Consider the following 17,034-nt stretch of genomic DNA (forward strand, 5'->3'; position numbering starts at 1 on the left):
GAAGAGGCCAGATGTGGTAATAGTGTCAAGTGAAAACGAATTTAGGTGATTTTAGGTGACATCAGTCACACTGAAGCTAAAAGTCAGTAAAGGATGAGATAGAAGACTTAAACTTTGATGGCAGGGTTGAACTGAAGGGTCATCAATCTTTTCTCATCTTGGACATTCCATTTTCACACCTACAGGATGAAGTCTGTCTGTTAGTTTGAAAAGATATGAAGACCCAACTCATTTCGATGTACATTTTTGCGGGGCGCCTAGGATGGCTCAGTCGGTTAAGCATCCAACTCTTGATCTCAGCTCAGGTCTTGATCTCAGTGCTGTGAGTTCAAGTCCCACACTAGGCTCCATGCTGGGTGTGGAGCTTACTTTATTTTTTTTTTTTTAAGATTTTATTTATTTATCAGAGAGAGAGAGGGAGAGCGAGACAGAATGGCAGGCAGAGGCAGAGGGAGAAGCAGGCTCCCTGCTGAGCAAGGAGCCCGATGTGGGACTCGATCCCAGGACGCTGGGATCATGACCTGAGCCAAAGGCAGCTGCTTAACCAACTGAGCCACCCTGGCATCCCTTACTTTATTTTTTTAAAAAAGATTTTATTTACTTATTTGAGAGCGAGAGAGTGAGCATGAGTGTGGGGAGGGGCAAAAGGAGGAGAAGCAGACTCCCCACCGAGCAAGTGGCCGATGTGGGGCTCGATCCCAGGACTCCTGAGATCATGACCTGAGCCGAAGGCAGATGCTTAACCAACTGAGCCACTAGGTGCCCCTGGAGCTTACTTTAAAAAAAAAAAAAAAAGTGTATTTTTGTGATTCCCTGCACATGCCAGGAAGATCCAGAGCAGTATTTTAAATATTTCCTTACTTCTAAAACAAAAATAAATAGAAAAAGAAAAACACCACAGCACTACAATTTCTCTCTAGCCTCAGCAGACTAAGGTCCCTGCAGCATACAAGCCAAAAGCCTATTTGCTATAGAAAATGTAGACACCTGGGTGGCTCAGCTGGTTAAGCATCTGACTTCTGGTTTTGGCTCAGGTCACAATCTCAAGGTCATGAGACCAAGTCATGGGGAGTCAGCTTGAGATACTCTCTCCCTCTACTCTTCATCCCTGCTCACATGCATATCTATCCCCCTCTAAAATAAATAAATAAATCCTAAAAAAAGAAAGAAAGAAAAACAAATTAAAAAGCTTCCAAATATCACAATTTGGGAATTCCTGTTCCAGCTAATGGATTAAGTACAGTGCACCCCGTCTCTCCAACTGAAGGCAGCTGTAAAATCTGGAAACAGTGCACGGAGCAGCTCCTTCAGGACACTTAAAACTAAACAGTAGTAGGCAGGTGAGGGAAGCAGACCAGAATTCAGAGTTCACTGAACCAGCAGCCAGTTTCCTATTTTTCCTCTCAGTATTGCCCAACTTGGACTCAAGGCAACCTCAAACTCAGAAAAGGGAACCAGGTATGGAGAGAGAGAGCTCTAGGCCAATCCCGCCAGTTCTGGCTAGAGAAGTGGTCGAGGGCATTCTATTTAATACTATAAATATTGGTGGGAAATCCTGTTTTTAATTTTCCTTAAAAAAAATTTTTTTTTACTTCACTCTCCTATTCCAGACCCCAGGCGAGCGTGAAGCGACAGAAGCAGCTGCAGCAGCAGAAGCCCGCAGACGCCCTAAATTTTGACCAAGGAGACTCTTCCCATATGATCTAAGGAAGCAGAATTCCAAGAGGGAGTCCGACTTCCTTTCCCTGTCCCAGTCCTCCTACTGCTTGCTACTGGGCATGGGCACAGCCATGAAAACAGGACAATAGCAACTAACATGCCAGCTTCTGGACACATGTCTAAAGAAGGGGGTGAAAAGGGGAACTGGAACTAGCAGAAAGGGAAAGCGATCCATCAGTCGCTCATAAACTTGGGGGCTCACTCCAAACTGGACATGTGTAGACCTGACCTTAAGCAGCACAGTGAAGACTTTCAGAACCGAACTATGGGACAGGTCACCGCACAGCTCTGAGACTGACCCCTGGACAGCACACATAAGGGGACCATCCAAATAGCATCACAAAGGCTCTGAAACAGAACTGACATAGAATCCTCAACCCCACAGAAGGCTGGCTTGCCACCCAAATCCAAGCAGGCTGATGGCCTTCTAAAGCAAACAAAACAAAGATCAACATTCTTCACAGGATTTAAACAAGACCAGAGTCTCAAAACATAATAATCAAATGTCCATGATATAATCCAAAATTACTTGGCATACAAAGAACCAGGAAAATCTCAAATCACATGAAAAAAGGGAATCAACAGATGCCAATGCTGAAATGACACAGTGCTGGAATTATCAGGTTACAAAGCAGCTGTAGTAAAAATAATCCAAGGAAAAAGGACGGATGAGTACATCTGAAACAAAAAAAGAAAGAAAGTCTCAGCAAAGAAACTGAGATATAAAGAACCAAGGGCACTGGGGTGGCTCAGTCAGTTAAGCATCCAACTCTTGGCTTCAGTTCAGGTTGTGATCTCATGGGTCATAATATCCAGCCTGGTGTCAGGCCCCACGCTCAACCAGGAAAGACTCTGCTTGAAGATTGTCTTGATCCTCTGTCATTTCCCACACTCATGCTTATGTGTGCAGGCTAATAAATAAATAAAATCTTAAAAAAAGAAGAAGAAGAAGAAGAAGAAGAAGAAGAAGAAGCAAGTGCAAATTTATAGAACAATATCCAAAATTAAAAAAACTCAATGGATGGGCTAAAAAGCAGAATGGAGCTGATCAAGTAAAATAACTTGCAGAGAACCTCAGGGATCTATGGCATAATACCAAAAGGTCTACTTATTTCTGTCACTGGCATCCCAAAAGGAGAGGAGAAAAAAAAAGAAAAAAAAAAAAAAAACATGAAAAAGAAAGAAGCATTTGGAGAAATAATGCCAGACAAATCCCCATATTTGACAAAAGACATAAATTTAAAGATTCAAGAAGCTCAGCAAATCCTAAACAAAAAATAAAAGAAGTCTGTGCCTGGATGCATCATAAACCAAACTGCTGAAAACTATGGAAAAAAGTCCTAAAATCAGCCAGAGAAAAAAGATGCATTCTACGTAGTCAAACAATGATTTGAATGATGCAAATTTATCATCAGAAACCATGGGGGCCAGAAAGAAAAGGAATAGCATTTTTAAAGTACTGAGAAGTTCTATATCCAGCAAAACTATCCTTCAGGTTTAAAGGTGAAATAAAGACATTCTTAGGGGCGCCTGGGTGACTTAGTCATTAAGCATCTGCCTTCGGCTCAGGCCATGAGCCCAGGGTCCTGTGATCGAGCCCCATCATCACATCAGCTTCCCTGCTCAGTGGGGAATCTGCTTCTCCCTCTCCCATTCGCCCCGGCTTATGCTCCCTCTCTCATTATCTCTCTGTCAAATAAAAATTAGAACTCTTAAAAAAAAAAAAAAAAGACATTCTTAGAAAAAGAATTAAGAGAATTCATAGCCAGCAGACCTGCTCTAAATGAAATGCTAAAATTTCAAATCATCAGACAGAATGGATCCCAGAGGAAAACCTGGAATGTCCGGAATGAAAGCAGAGCAACAGAAATGGTAAAAACCTGGGTAAATACAATGGACAATTTTCTCCTCTCAAGTTCTTTAAAATACGTATGATGTTTGAGAGCAAAATTTCTAACACTGTTTGATGGGATTTCAGGGTCTATGACAACTAAAATGAGGGAAGGGAGTCAAGAGGCAAATGAACCCATGTTATGGTAAGGTTTCTGTACTTTACCTAAAGTAGTAAAATAGTAATTATAATTAGACTGTGAAATGCTATAAAGTAATTCTTAAGGCAAACACTTTACAAAACTACTGAAAGACATACACGGTCAAAACCCAGCATATCAAATATAATGGGATACTAGCAAATATCCAAATAATCCAAAAGAGGAGAGGAAAGGGAAAACCAAGGAACCAAGAACAAAGGGAACACACAGAAAATAAATTTTAAAATGGTAGGCCTGAATCAAAACATATTAATAACACTAAATGTAAGTAGTCTACACACATACCAATTAAAGATGGACACTGTCAGATGGACTAAAAAACAGGATCCAACTACATGCCGTCTTTAAGAAACTCACTTCAAATATAATGATGTAAGTAGGTTAGAAGGGAAATGATGAAAAAACATACACCATACAAACACCAATAAGAGAAGTTGGAATAGTATATTAATACCAAAGGACACTCAGAGCATAGAAAATTACCAGGGATAAAATGAGAAATTATATAAAAAATACAAGCTTCAATTCACTAAAAAGGGGTAATAATCCTAAATATGTATACAATAAAAGAGCTTCAAAATACATGAAGCAAACACTGATCCAAATGAGAGAAGAAATAACAAATACAGTTGAAGACCTCAGCATTCCTTGTTCCATAACTGACAGAAGTAGCAGACAAAATAATCAGCAAGAATATAGAAGAAAGATGGATCAAAGAGTGAAACAGAAGACCTAAAACAATAAAACTCTTAAAAGAAAGCACAGGTGAAAAGCTTCATGACATTGGATTTAGCAATGATTTCTAGCATATAACAACAAAAGCACAGGAAACAAAAGTAAAAACAGATAAATTGAACTACAGCAAAATTTTAAACTTCCGTACATCAGAGGACATAATTTACAGAGTAAAGAGACAACCTAGAAAATGGGAGAAAATATCTGCAAATTGTGTCTCTGATAAGGGGTTAATATCCAGAATATATAAAGAATCCCCATAACTCAACAATAACAACCAACCAGATTAAAAAATGGGCCAAGGACTTAAACAGACATATTTCTCCAAAGATATACAAATGGCCACCAAGTACATGAAAAGATATTTAACATCACTAATCATTAAAGAAATATAAATCAAAACCACAGTAAGGTATCATCTCCTATCCATCAGGATGACTACTATCCAACAAAAAAAAAATACAGAAAAAAAATACAGACCCCAAGTCTTGGGGCGCCTGGAGGGCTCAGTCCCTTAAGCAGCCGTCTCTTGATTTCAGCTCAGTTCATATCTCAGGGTCCTAGGACTGAGTCCCACTTTGGGCTCCATGCTCGGGGGGGGGGGGGGTCTGCTTGAGGACTCTCTCTCTTTCTCTCTCTCAAATAAAAAAATATATATATCTTAAAAAGAAGAAGAAGAAGTGATGAGTGTTGGTGAGAATGTGGAGAAATGGAACTCCTGAGCACTGCTGAGAACACAAAACCATGTAGCCACTATGGAAAAAAGTATGGTGGCTCCTCAGAAATTTTTACATAGAATTACTGCATGACCCAGCAATTCCAATGTTGTGAATATATCCAAAAAAATTAAAAGCAGGGTCTGAAAAAGTTATCTGCATACCCATGTTCCTCACAGCATTATTCACAATACCCAAAAGATGGAAGCAACCCAAAGGCCCACTGACAGATGAACGGATAACTAAAATGTGATATATGCATACAATGGACTATTATTTAGCCATAAAAAGGAAGGAAATTCTGAGATATGCTACAATATGGATGAACACTGAAGGCATTATGCCAAGTGAAATAAGCCAGCCACAAAAAAATAAATATTACATGATTCCAACAGAAAGCAGAATGGCAGTTGCCAGAACCTAAGAGAGAGGGAAACAGGCAAATGTTTACTGGGTGTAGAGTTTCAGTTTTGCAAGACAAATAAGTGTTAGCGATTGCTTGTACAATCATGTGAATGTACTTAACACTACTGGACTGCACTTTTAAAAATGGTTTTAACAGTAACTTTTATGGTATGTATATTCTATCACAATTTTTAAAATATACAGAGAATTACTGAAAAATACCACCAACCACCTGAATCTAACAAATTCCAGAGTATGTCACCTGTCAAGAGGAGAGGACACAAACTTCACAGGCACACTTAGAACATCATGACCAACTGTTTCCTGGATCAGAAAACATACCTTACTGCATTTGAAAGCATCAAAACTGCATAAAGTATGCAACTATAACTCAACTTTAAAAAACAAAATTGCATCAAGTATGTTCTCTGACTGTAACAGAACTAAACTAGAAATTAATAATGCAACAAAAACTGGAAAAATCTCCAAACACTCGGTAATTAAACAACATATTCTTTTTTTTTTTAAGATTTTTATTTATTTATTTGACAGAGGGAGAGAGATATCACAAGCAGGCAGAGAGACGGGGGAGGGGGGAGCAGGCTACCCACCGAGCAGAGAGCCCAATGTGGGACTCAATCCCAGGACCCTGAGATCATGACCTGAACCAAAGGCAGAGGCTTAACCCACTGAGCCACCCAGACATCCCTAAACAACATATTCTTGAATAACTGATGTGTCACAGAGGAAGTCTCAGGAGAAATTAGAAAATATTTTGAACTGGATGAAAATGACAGTACAGCATATCAAAAACTTGTGAGATGCTGATCTTAGAAAGAACAGAGCTCTCAAATCAACAATCTAAATTTCCACCTTAAGAATCACACCTTAAGAAACTTTTCCTAGAGCAAAGAAATCGTAAGGTGAATAGGAGAAAGGAAATACTAAAGAGTTAAAAATCACTAAAATGAAAAACAGGGAAATACCACTGAAACAAAAAGAACTGGTTTAGTTCATTAGCCAGATGGTTACAGGAAGGAAAATGAGGACAACATCTACCAACTACCATGAATTAAAAAAGAAGATATACCTCTGAACCCCCACAAACACTAAATGAGTAATACAGAAATACAACAAACAAATCAATACACAAAGTCTGACAGTGACAGGGAACCAATTTTAGAATAGCCACAAACTACCAAACCTCACCCAGGAAATAAAAGAGAACTTAAATAGTCTAATATCTATCAAATAAATTGGATTAGTAGTTTAAAAATCTTCTAAAAAATGAAACTCCAGGCCCAGATGATTTCACCGTCAAATTCTACCAAACGTCAAAAACAGAATGCGAACTCTACAAAAATCTCTCCCAGCAAATAGAAGAGGAAGGAATACTTCCCACCTCATTTTATAAGGCCGGCATTACCTTGATAACAGTCAAAGACAGTTCAAGGAAAGATAACTAGACCTCTATTCCTCATGAACAGAGACACAAAAATCCTTAGCAAAATACTAGGAAATCAAATCCAGCAATTTGTAAAAAGAATAGTACATCACAACCAATTGTGACTTAATCCAAGAATAAACGACTGGTACAATTTTCAAAAATCAACAGATGTAATCCATCATATTAACAGCTTAAATAACAAAAAACACATGATTATGTCAATGGCTGCAGAAAAAACATTTCACATAATTCAACATTCATTCATGAGAAACGCTGCCAGCAAACCAGGAAGAAAAGGGAACTTCCTCAACCCAAAAAAAGGGCATCTACTCAAAATCTACAGTTAACATGCTTAGTGGTGAAAATGAATGCTTTCTCCCTAAGGGGACCGAAGCAACAATCTCTACTCTCACCACGCATACTCAACATTGTACTGGTATTGCTAGCCAGTGCAGGAAAAATAAATAGAAGGCATACAGACTGGAAAGAAAGAACAACTGTCCCTATGTGCAGATGGCATGACTGTCTATGCAGACCATCCCATGGGAATCTCTCAAGACGTTCCTACAACTGAGTGAGCTAGCCCAGTTGTAAGGTCCAAGGTCAACACACAAAAGTCAATCATATTTATGTATCCTAGCAATTTATCACCAGAAACCAAGATTAAAACAACAGCAACAAAAATCTGTATCAGTTACAAGAGCTAAAAAGAATGAAGCACTTACGTAGGAATCTAACAGATTGTATGCAGGATCCACATACTGAAAACTATGAAACTACGAAGAAAGCAATCAAAGGTGACCTAAATAAGTGGACAGACAGACTGCATCCATGGACTGGAAGGTTCGAAATAGTGACAATGCCCATTCCCCACAAATTCATCTGTACATTTAACACAATCCCAAAATCCCAGCAATATTTTTTTTAATAGATAGAAACAAGTTGATTATAAAATTTATATAGAATATAAATAGTGACAACGATTTTGAAAAAGAACTAAGGCAGAGGATCCACACACTACCTGATGTAAGAATTACTATAGGGGGGCGCCTGGGTGGCTCAGTGGGTTAAGCCGCTGCCTTCGGCTCAGGTCATGATCTCAGAGTCCTGGGATCGAGTCCCGCATCGGGCTCTCTGCTCAGCAGAGAGCCTGCTTCCCTCTCTCTCTCTCTGCCTGCCTCTCCATCTACTTGTGATTTCTCTCTGTCAAATAAATAAATAAAATCTTTAAAAAAAAAAAAAATGATTTAAAAAAAAAAAAAAAAAGAATTACTATAGGGATGCCTGCATGGCTCAGTCACTTAAGCGTCTGCTTTCAGCTCAGGTTGCGATCCTGAGGTCCTGGGATGGAGTCCCAAGATCACATCAGGCTCCCTGCTCAGAGGGGAATCTGCTTCTCCCTCTCCGGCAGCCCCTCCCCCAAACCTGCGTTCACTCTAGTGCTCTGGCGCTCTCGTTCTCTCGCTCTCAAATAAATAAAATCTCTAAAAAAAAAAGAAAAAAAGAATTACTACAAAGCTACAGTAAACAAGACACCGTAATATTGATGCAAGGACACCCACACAAATCAATGGAACTGAGCCAAGAGCCCAGAAACAAAACAGAGCCAAGTGATTTTTGACAAAGGTGGGAAGGCAGTTCAAGGACACAGAACCGCCCTTTCAACAGACAGTATTTGAACAGCTTTATACCAATAGGCACATAGATGAACATCAATCTACATTTTTCACCTGGCATAAAAACTAACTCTAAATGTAAAACATGAAACTATTTCTTAGAAGAAAACAATGGAAAAAATCTTCATGACCTAAAATTAATTCTTAGATAGGACACCTGAAGCACAGTCCATGAGAAACAACTGACAAACCAAGTCTCATCAAAACTAAAAGCTTGTTCTGTAAAAGGCACTGTTAAGAGAATGAGAAGAAAACAATGAGTTAAAATATTTACAAGTCATGTATCTAACAAAGGTCTTCTATCTAAAGTATATAAAGAATTCTCAAAATTCAACAGAAAATACATTGTCAGGACACCTGGGCAGTGGTTAAACATCAGTGAGTTAAGCGTCTGCCTTCAGCTCAGGCCATGATCCCAGCGTCCCGAGATCGCACCCCTGCATCGGGCTCCCTGCTTGGCAGAAGCCTGCTTCTCCCTCTCCCTCTGCTGCTTCCCCTGCTTGTGCTCTCTCTCTCTGTCAAATAAGTGAATAAAATCTTAAAAAAAAAGAAAAGAAAAGAAAGAAAGAAAAGAAAGCGTCCAGTTAAAAATGGGCATTAAGACCTGAACAGATTTTGGGCGCCTTGGGTGGCTCAGTGGGTTAAGCCGCTGCCTTCAGCTCAGGTCATGATCTCAGGGTCCTGGGATGGAGTCCCGCATCGGGCTCTCTGCTCAGCAGGGAGCCTGCTTCCTCCTCTCTCTCTCTGCCTGCCTCTCTGCCTACTTGTAATCTCTCTGTCAAATAAATAAATAAAATCTTAAAAAAAAAAAAAAGACCTGAACAGATTTTTCACCGAAAAGAATATACAGACCACAAAAAAACCCAAGATGCTTGACATCATTAGCCATTTAGGGAAATGTAAATTAAAACCACCATAAGAGGTCACAACACACCTATCACACTGGCTTAAAAGAAAAAGGGGGGAGGTGCTGGCCAGAATACAGAATACCAAGTGCTGGCCAGAATACAGAGCAACTGGAACACTCCTCATCGCCCAGAGAGGGCAAAATGATACAGTTACTCGGGATAACCCCATGGTTGTTTCTTAGTTAAACACACACTTAATTTAAGATCAGCAATTCCACTCCCAGGTACCAACCCCAGCGAAATAAAAACCTATGTGCACACAAAAACCATCTATGAATGTTTACAGCAGCTCCATTCATAAAACTGACAACTCAAATGTCCTTCAACACATAAATGAATAAAGAAACTGTGGTAACATACTTACAATGGAAAACTGTTCACGGAATGAACTATAATTCAAACACAAGATGAGGGGCGCCTGGGTGGCTCAATCATTAAGCATCTGCCTTTGGCTCAGGTCATGATCCCAGGGTCCTGGAATCGAGTCCCGGATCGGGCATCTTGCTCAGCAGGGAGCCTGCTTCTCCCTCTGCCTGCCACTCCCCTGCTTGTGTTCTCTCTCTCTCTCTTTCTCTCTCAAATAAATAAATAAAAATAATAACAAACACGACATGAACACATCTCGAGTGTATTACCCTGAGTGACAGTTTCAAAAGGTGGCATACTTGGTGATTTCACTTCTATGACATTTTGGAAAAGACGAAAGTACAGTGATGCGGGACAGATGAATGGCTGTGGAGGGCTGGGTGTGACTGCAAAGAGCATGAAACTTTTGTGGGCTGGTGACACCGCTGTGCCCTAATTACAGTAGTTGTTACGTCAATGTATATATCTGTTTTTTAAAAAATCACAGAACTGTACACCAAGAAGTTCATTTCAGTGTATTTTAATTGAAAAAACAGAACACGTGGAGACCACCAAAATCCTTGGCACGTGCCCAGACCTCCAGAGCTCAACTTCTGTCAGTTTTCTTATGCACTAAGAAAATGGTGTGTGCTCCCTAATTAAATATTTTCTTGCTGATTTAGCTCAAAACCATAATATGACAAATTCTAAATTAGCCTTTAAATGCTGTTCTTCCAGATTCAAATACAGAGTAAAAGCCTTCAATCTTGCCATTCAGTCATTAAATGAAACAAAAATAATTTTAAGAAAGAAACAGATTAGACCACCTGGGTGGCTCAGTCAGTTAAGTACCTGCCTTTGGCTGGGGTCATGGTCCCAGGGTCCTGGGATCAAGTCCCATGTTGGGGTTCCTTCTCAGCAAGGGGGTCTGCTTCTCCCTCTTCCTCTGTCCTCCACCCCTGGCCCCAATCTCTCTCAAATAAATAAATAAAATCTTTTTTATTTTTTTTAATTAAGGGGTTTCTAGGTGGCTCAGTCAGTTACGTGCCTGCCTTTGTCTCAGGTCATAATCCTAGGGTCCTGGAATCAAGACCTGCATCGGGCTCCCTACTCAGTGTGGAGTCTGCCTCTCCCTCTCCCTCTGCAGCCCCATTCAAATAAATAAACAAGGGGCTATAGCTCAGTGGTAGAGCATTTGACTGCAAATAAATAAACAAAACACCTTTCTAAAAAATCCATTAAAAAAAAGAATGAAACAGATCAATTTCCAAAATGGCAACCAAAAAGCAAGCCAGAGTCTACTGGACAGGTCCGAGCAGAGACAGTCTAAAGCGTAAGGAAGCACGCTCAGATGCTAGCTTTCGGGACACAGTGTTCAATGTTCATAGTTTAAATATTCAAGCAGGGTATTTTTTGGAATTATAAATATATCCAAAAGCAAGTTACAGAACTGCATGTATAGTATCCCATTTCTTTTTTTTTTTTTTTTTTTTTATTTATCAGAGAGAGAGGGGGGGAGAGAGTGAGCACAGGCAGACAGAATGGCAGGTAGAGGCAGAGGGAGAAGCAGGCTCCCTGCTGAGCAAGGAGCCCGATGTGGGACTCGATCCCAGGACGCTGGGATCATGACCTGAGCCGAAGGCAGCTGCTTAACCAACTGAGCCACCCAGGCGTCCCTAGTATCCCATTTCTACAATATATACCTGCTAATGGAAATTCTTTATAACTGACTGAATAGAATACTGGTGATTTTTACTTCTTTTGCTCATTTTTCTGTATCTGATCTTCTGAAATTTTATTTATGTGTTTTTTAAAAAGATTGCATATATTTGAGAAAGAGAGCACAAGCAGGGGAGGGGGAGCAGAGGGCAAAGGAGAAGTAAACTCCTTGCTGAGCAGGGAGCCCAACGTGGGGCGCGATCCCAGGACCCCTGATTCATGACCTGAGCCAAAGGCAGATGCTTAATGGACTGAGCCACTCAGACGCCCCTGATCTTTTTTTTTTTAAAAACAACAAATACGGGGACACCTGGGTGGCTCAGTTGATTAAGCAGCTCAGCTCAGGTAATGATCCCAGCATCCTGGGATCCAGTCCCACATCGGGCTCCTTGCTCCGCAGGGAGCCTGCTTCTCCCTCTGGCTCTGCCTTCCACTCTGTCTGCCTGTGCTCGCTCTCATTTGCTCTCTGACAAATAAATAAATAAAATCTTTAAAAAAAAAATGAATAAAATTTAAAAATAAAACAACAAATACAAAATACCTTTAAAATAAGAAAATAAGTTTTTTCCACTTTGGAAAACAGAAATCAAGTTTAAAATGTGGTATTTAGGGGCACCTGGGTGGCTCAGTGGTTTAGGCCTCTGCCTTCGGCTCAGTTCATGATCTCAGGGTCCTGGAATCGAGCCCCGCATCGGGCTCTCTGCTCAGCGGGGGAGCCTGCTTCCCCCTCTCTCTCTGCCTGCCTCTCTGCCTACTTGTGATCTCTCTCTGTCAAATAAATAAATAAAAATCTTTTTTAAAAAATGTGGTATTTATATTACAGATCTATTTACATATGACTTAACACTGTGTGCTTCTTGACATAAAGGAGCTTTGTAAGCCACACATAGTACCAGATCCCAAAAGACACTTTATCAGATGGGTGGCTGGAGAATGAAGAACAGAAATATAGAAGGCTTCTCAAGGAGCACCTGGGTGGCTCAGTCATTGGGCACGGGGTGGCCCAGTCATTAAGCATCTGCCTTCAGCTCAGGTCATGATTATGTCAACGGCTGCAGAAAAAACATTTCACATAATTCAACATTTCCAGTTTCCACTCCCCTTGCTTGTGTTCCCTCTCTGGCTGTCTCTTTCTTTGACAAATAAATAAATAAAATATTTAAGAAAAAAAAAAAAAAAAGAAGCAGCCTTTGCAAGAGAAATGCCTTCTCTGGTGTTTGTATATGAAGAAGGGGGAAGAAATCAGGCCAGTGATAATGGTGTTCAGATGGAGGGAGGCCCATGAGTGATGGTGAGCAAGCAGAATGGATGCTGACATGGGAAAAAGGCAGGGGAGTGGACCCAGGGGGAGATCACGCAATTTGGAAGAGGTATGAAGGAAGGAGAGTTGAAGGACGGCGTGTGACGGAGAGTTAACTGTAGTCTCATAGGAAAAGAGCTGTCCCTGCTCACTGATACCTTCCCTAATCCATCCCTCTCCCCTCCCCTAGGAGAAGTGATCCCAGGCTGCTCCTTGCACAGGGGTATCACGCTCAGGATCCTGAATACACGATAGGGGTGGACGCCTGACCCTTGGGCAGCCAGTCCACAGGCTGGCCAGGCACCTCTAATCTGGCCTGGCTGGGAAAACGCCACCCAAATAAAGTCAGTGGGAATCAGGCCAATCAGACCTGTAATTCAGCCTGTAATTCAGTCAGCTGGTGGCCAAGAGAGCAGACAGACCTGGGATGAACATTTTCCACAGCCTATCAGACTTGGGGCACCTGGCTGGCTCAGTCACTGAAGTACACGACTCTTGATCTCACGGTCATGAGTTCAAGCCCCATGGTGGGTATAGAGTTTAAAGAATAAATACCATAAAATAAATAACCTCTCAGAATATACTTCTAATATGTACAGCTATAGCTTTATCAGAAAACAACACGACTACACTTTCCTAAGCGTTCTTTCATGCTTCTTCTGACCTTTAAGAGCTATTCTTGGGGTGAGGCAATCATTTCCAGAAAACACCGAGGTGTCACCCTGCAGAGTCGAGTGTTGTCCCGCACTCATGGGCTGCTGTTGAACAGCGAAATGCGTTTGTTCCATAGGGCCTCTCACTCCGGCATTCCTTACAGCCCAAAATGGTGTTTCCCTCTGCGAGCGAGCGAGGCAACAAGGGTTTTCACAGACTCTTCCTTGCAGTCTCCTTACTTTAAAACAGTGTTTTCTTCAGCCAATTTTCTCTTCTTGGAAGCAACCAGAGCATTCACTTTTATTAGGAAAACTACCTTCCCTCACCGGGTGTTCCACTTCCTCTCAGGTCCTGGACCAGACCTGCTCCTGGGATTCTTGCTGGTCCTTGGCTCTGTGAGACAGACACAGCGCCAGATGCCGCCCTCCACAGTGGGGGTCATGGCCCCTGGCCCCCGCCAAGTGTTTGCCCCCAAGTCCTCAGGCCAAGTTAGTCCATGCTCATAAGCTCCTGCCAGATACAAGTCCAAGGGACAGATTATCCATCCCCAAACAGCCCCCAGTGGCAGGGGATGAAGCACTTGGCAGTCTCAGGTTAGAATGGGACCAGCATGAATCTGGGCAGAGCCCAGTCCTCTTTCAGATGTGGTTAGTCCACAGTCCATTCTACGAAGAGAGGACACGGGCCCTCTGTAGCCTAGGAGCCATGGGAGGCCCTTGACTGGGCAGCGAGAAAGAAACGCTTAGTCCCATACACTCCGCTCAAGTTAAACTCCCAAGATTCGTGAGGCCCTACGGCTTGGCCCTCCCAGGGCTCCCCCCAAGGCCTGGCTTACCTGTCCCGCAGCAAACCCCAAAGAACTAAGAGCTGACCAAGGCCGCAGGGATGGGCTCAGCCTCGGGAGCAGCCCACCCAGCTGGTCACATAGGCAGCCCAGTGCACACACCCCAATGGGGGGAAAGTCCCATCCAGTTATCCGCACCAACCCCCATGACCCATCACACACCATCAAGTGTCTGACAGATGCTCTGAGCGGGACTGAAAGCTCTTAATTTCAACGACATCGGAGCTCTTGTCCAAGTGAGTCAGTGAATTACTCCTGTACCTGTCTTCATTCAGTCACGTGGTATTAAATACATCGTCATCCGCACACCCCCCAGAGGCCCACATAAGGTGCTGAGAGGCCCGGCACACGCACATGCTTGTTAATTCAAAATAAATCTGTTTAAAATACTCTACCTGGAAAATTAAATTGCAAGTTTACAATTTTTTTGCTTTATTTGGTCTTATTTAAAAATACACTTTCCTATCTAGCTTAACATCACAGCTAAGCCATGTTGCCAGTTTGTTTCCCAATTAAGTACCGAGGACACAAGCTGCCGCATCCGTACCTCTGTGCCGGTTAGAGACGGAGCCCAGTCTGGGTGGGCCTGGCTCGGTAAGGGAACAGTGAGTTAAAAATGGAACACACACACCAGGGCTGATGAAGTGGAGGAGGCAACCCTTCCTCCCAGTGGACACAGCCCAGCGCCGGCCATGTGCCGGGCCAAGAGCAGCATGCAGGCTGGACCTCAGCACCCCCTCACCCTCCCAGTCAGACCTGCCGTGCAGCACACAACCTGCCCAACTGTACAAAGTAGCTCTGGACACAGCAGGACGATGAAGACTTTCCATGTCCCTCTAGGACACTAACGCTGCTGAACCACTCCGGCTAAATCCTATAGCTGCCGGACCCTAATCATCTGTGTGTTCAGCAGTAAGATGTTTTCTACTGCAGTCGGTGAAGGGACCGACTCTTGGTGTCTGCTCAGGGGGTGATCTTACGGTTGTGGGATCAAGCCCTGTGTCTGGCTCTGTGCTCAGCATGGAGTGTGCTTGGGACAGACTCTCTTTCTCTCTCAAATAAATAAATTGGAAAAAGGAAGGAAGAAAGGGAAAAAAAGAAGCTTACTGTTGCAAATAGGTAGAATTTAAAAAAAAATTTTTTAACTTTATTTTCATTTATACTGATCTGGTCTGAGACACAATGGTAGATTTTACAGTCCATCAAAAAACAAAAAAGAACTGCAGGGCTCCTAGAGAATTCTGTGGAAGCAGACAAAAAGGAGGGGCTGCACAAAACACTGACCATACAGGACACCCGCAGGCTTCCCTCCATCTGGCAACTGGTCACTGTGGGTCTCACTCATCTGAGTGGCAACCCCTTGGGCCCCCAAAGTCACGCCCCAACAGCTGAAGCTTTCCCAAAGCATCATCTGGTGCAGACACGGCATCTGTAGTGTCTCCCCAGCCAGCCCACCGCCACCAGCCTGGGCACCGCCATCCCTGTAACGGCCTCAGCCCCCCTCCACCGTCACCACGCTGTGTCAGGACTGTGCAGAGAGCCATCCGGATCTACTCCCCTGGAACAAATGGGGTCTGTGTTCCCAGTTTCAGCTCCAAAACCATACTCTACAAGAAGACAGACCAACCTGTTAGCAAATTATATTGATCTCAATTTATTATCAGAGAGATGAAGGGACAAAAAGGCAACTTTATTTCTACCAACATTTGGGTTCTGTTATAATCCAAACTTTAGGGCCCCCGAGTCAACTGGCCACCCCAGGATGCTCACTTGAGCCCCCTGCCTGGGCTGGTCAGACAACTGCACTTACCACCCAACATTACAGCCAAAGACCTGATCTGTTCTATATGGTCTTTACTACAGTAATGCCCTAGGAAGCACCCAAGGATATTTACTACTCATCCTCTCTCCCCATAATCGTAAGAAAGATGATCTGAATTCAGAGCCGTTCCACAGCTGTCTTCACAGAAGAGAAGCAACTAAGAATTCCAGCCTAAATCTCAGGGTCCAGGACCACCAACAAACTGGGTAGCCACAGGCAAGCCACAGCTTCTTTAGGGGTCAGATTCATTACCCATAAAACAAAGGAGGGGCATACATGAATGGCTTTAAGTTTCCTCCTAGTATAAAATTCTGACTTTTTTTTTTTTAAGATTTTATTTATTTGACAGAGAAAGACACAGCGAGAGAGGGAACACAAGCTAGGGGAGTGGCAGAGGGAGAAGCAGGGTCCCTGCTGAGCAGAGAACCAACCCGATGCAGGGCTTGATCCCAGGACCTTGGGATCATGACATAAGCCAAAGGCAGACACTTATCGACTGAGCTACCCAGGCACCCAAAATTCTGAGATTTTCTGAATCTCAAGAATTTTCTGAATCTCTTGAGCCATCTTGGACCTCCACTATTGATTTATACCGTGATCTCACCTGGCTACAGACTTAAGTCTATCCCCCCCTCTCCAATTCATATGGTAATGATGGTATCTGGCAAGGGAGCCCTTGGGAGGTAATTAGGG

General features: G+C 42.6%; 1 protein-coding gene across 4 annotated transcripts in view; it reads right to left on the minus strand.

The window, feature by feature from the left end:
- CMTM4 (CKLF like MARVEL transmembrane domain containing 4) overlaps nucleotides 1-17,034 on the minus strand; it is a 73,674-nt gene that overhangs the window by 40,290 nt on the left and 16,350 nt on the right. The window lies entirely within an intron of this gene.

This window comes from Mustela nigripes, chromosome 17, assembly GCF_022355385.1.
Source record: "Mustela nigripes isolate SB6536 chromosome 17, MUSNIG.SB6536, whole genome shotgun sequence".
Lineage (NCBI taxonomy): Eukaryota > Metazoa > Chordata > Mammalia > Carnivora > Mustelidae > Mustela > Mustela nigripes.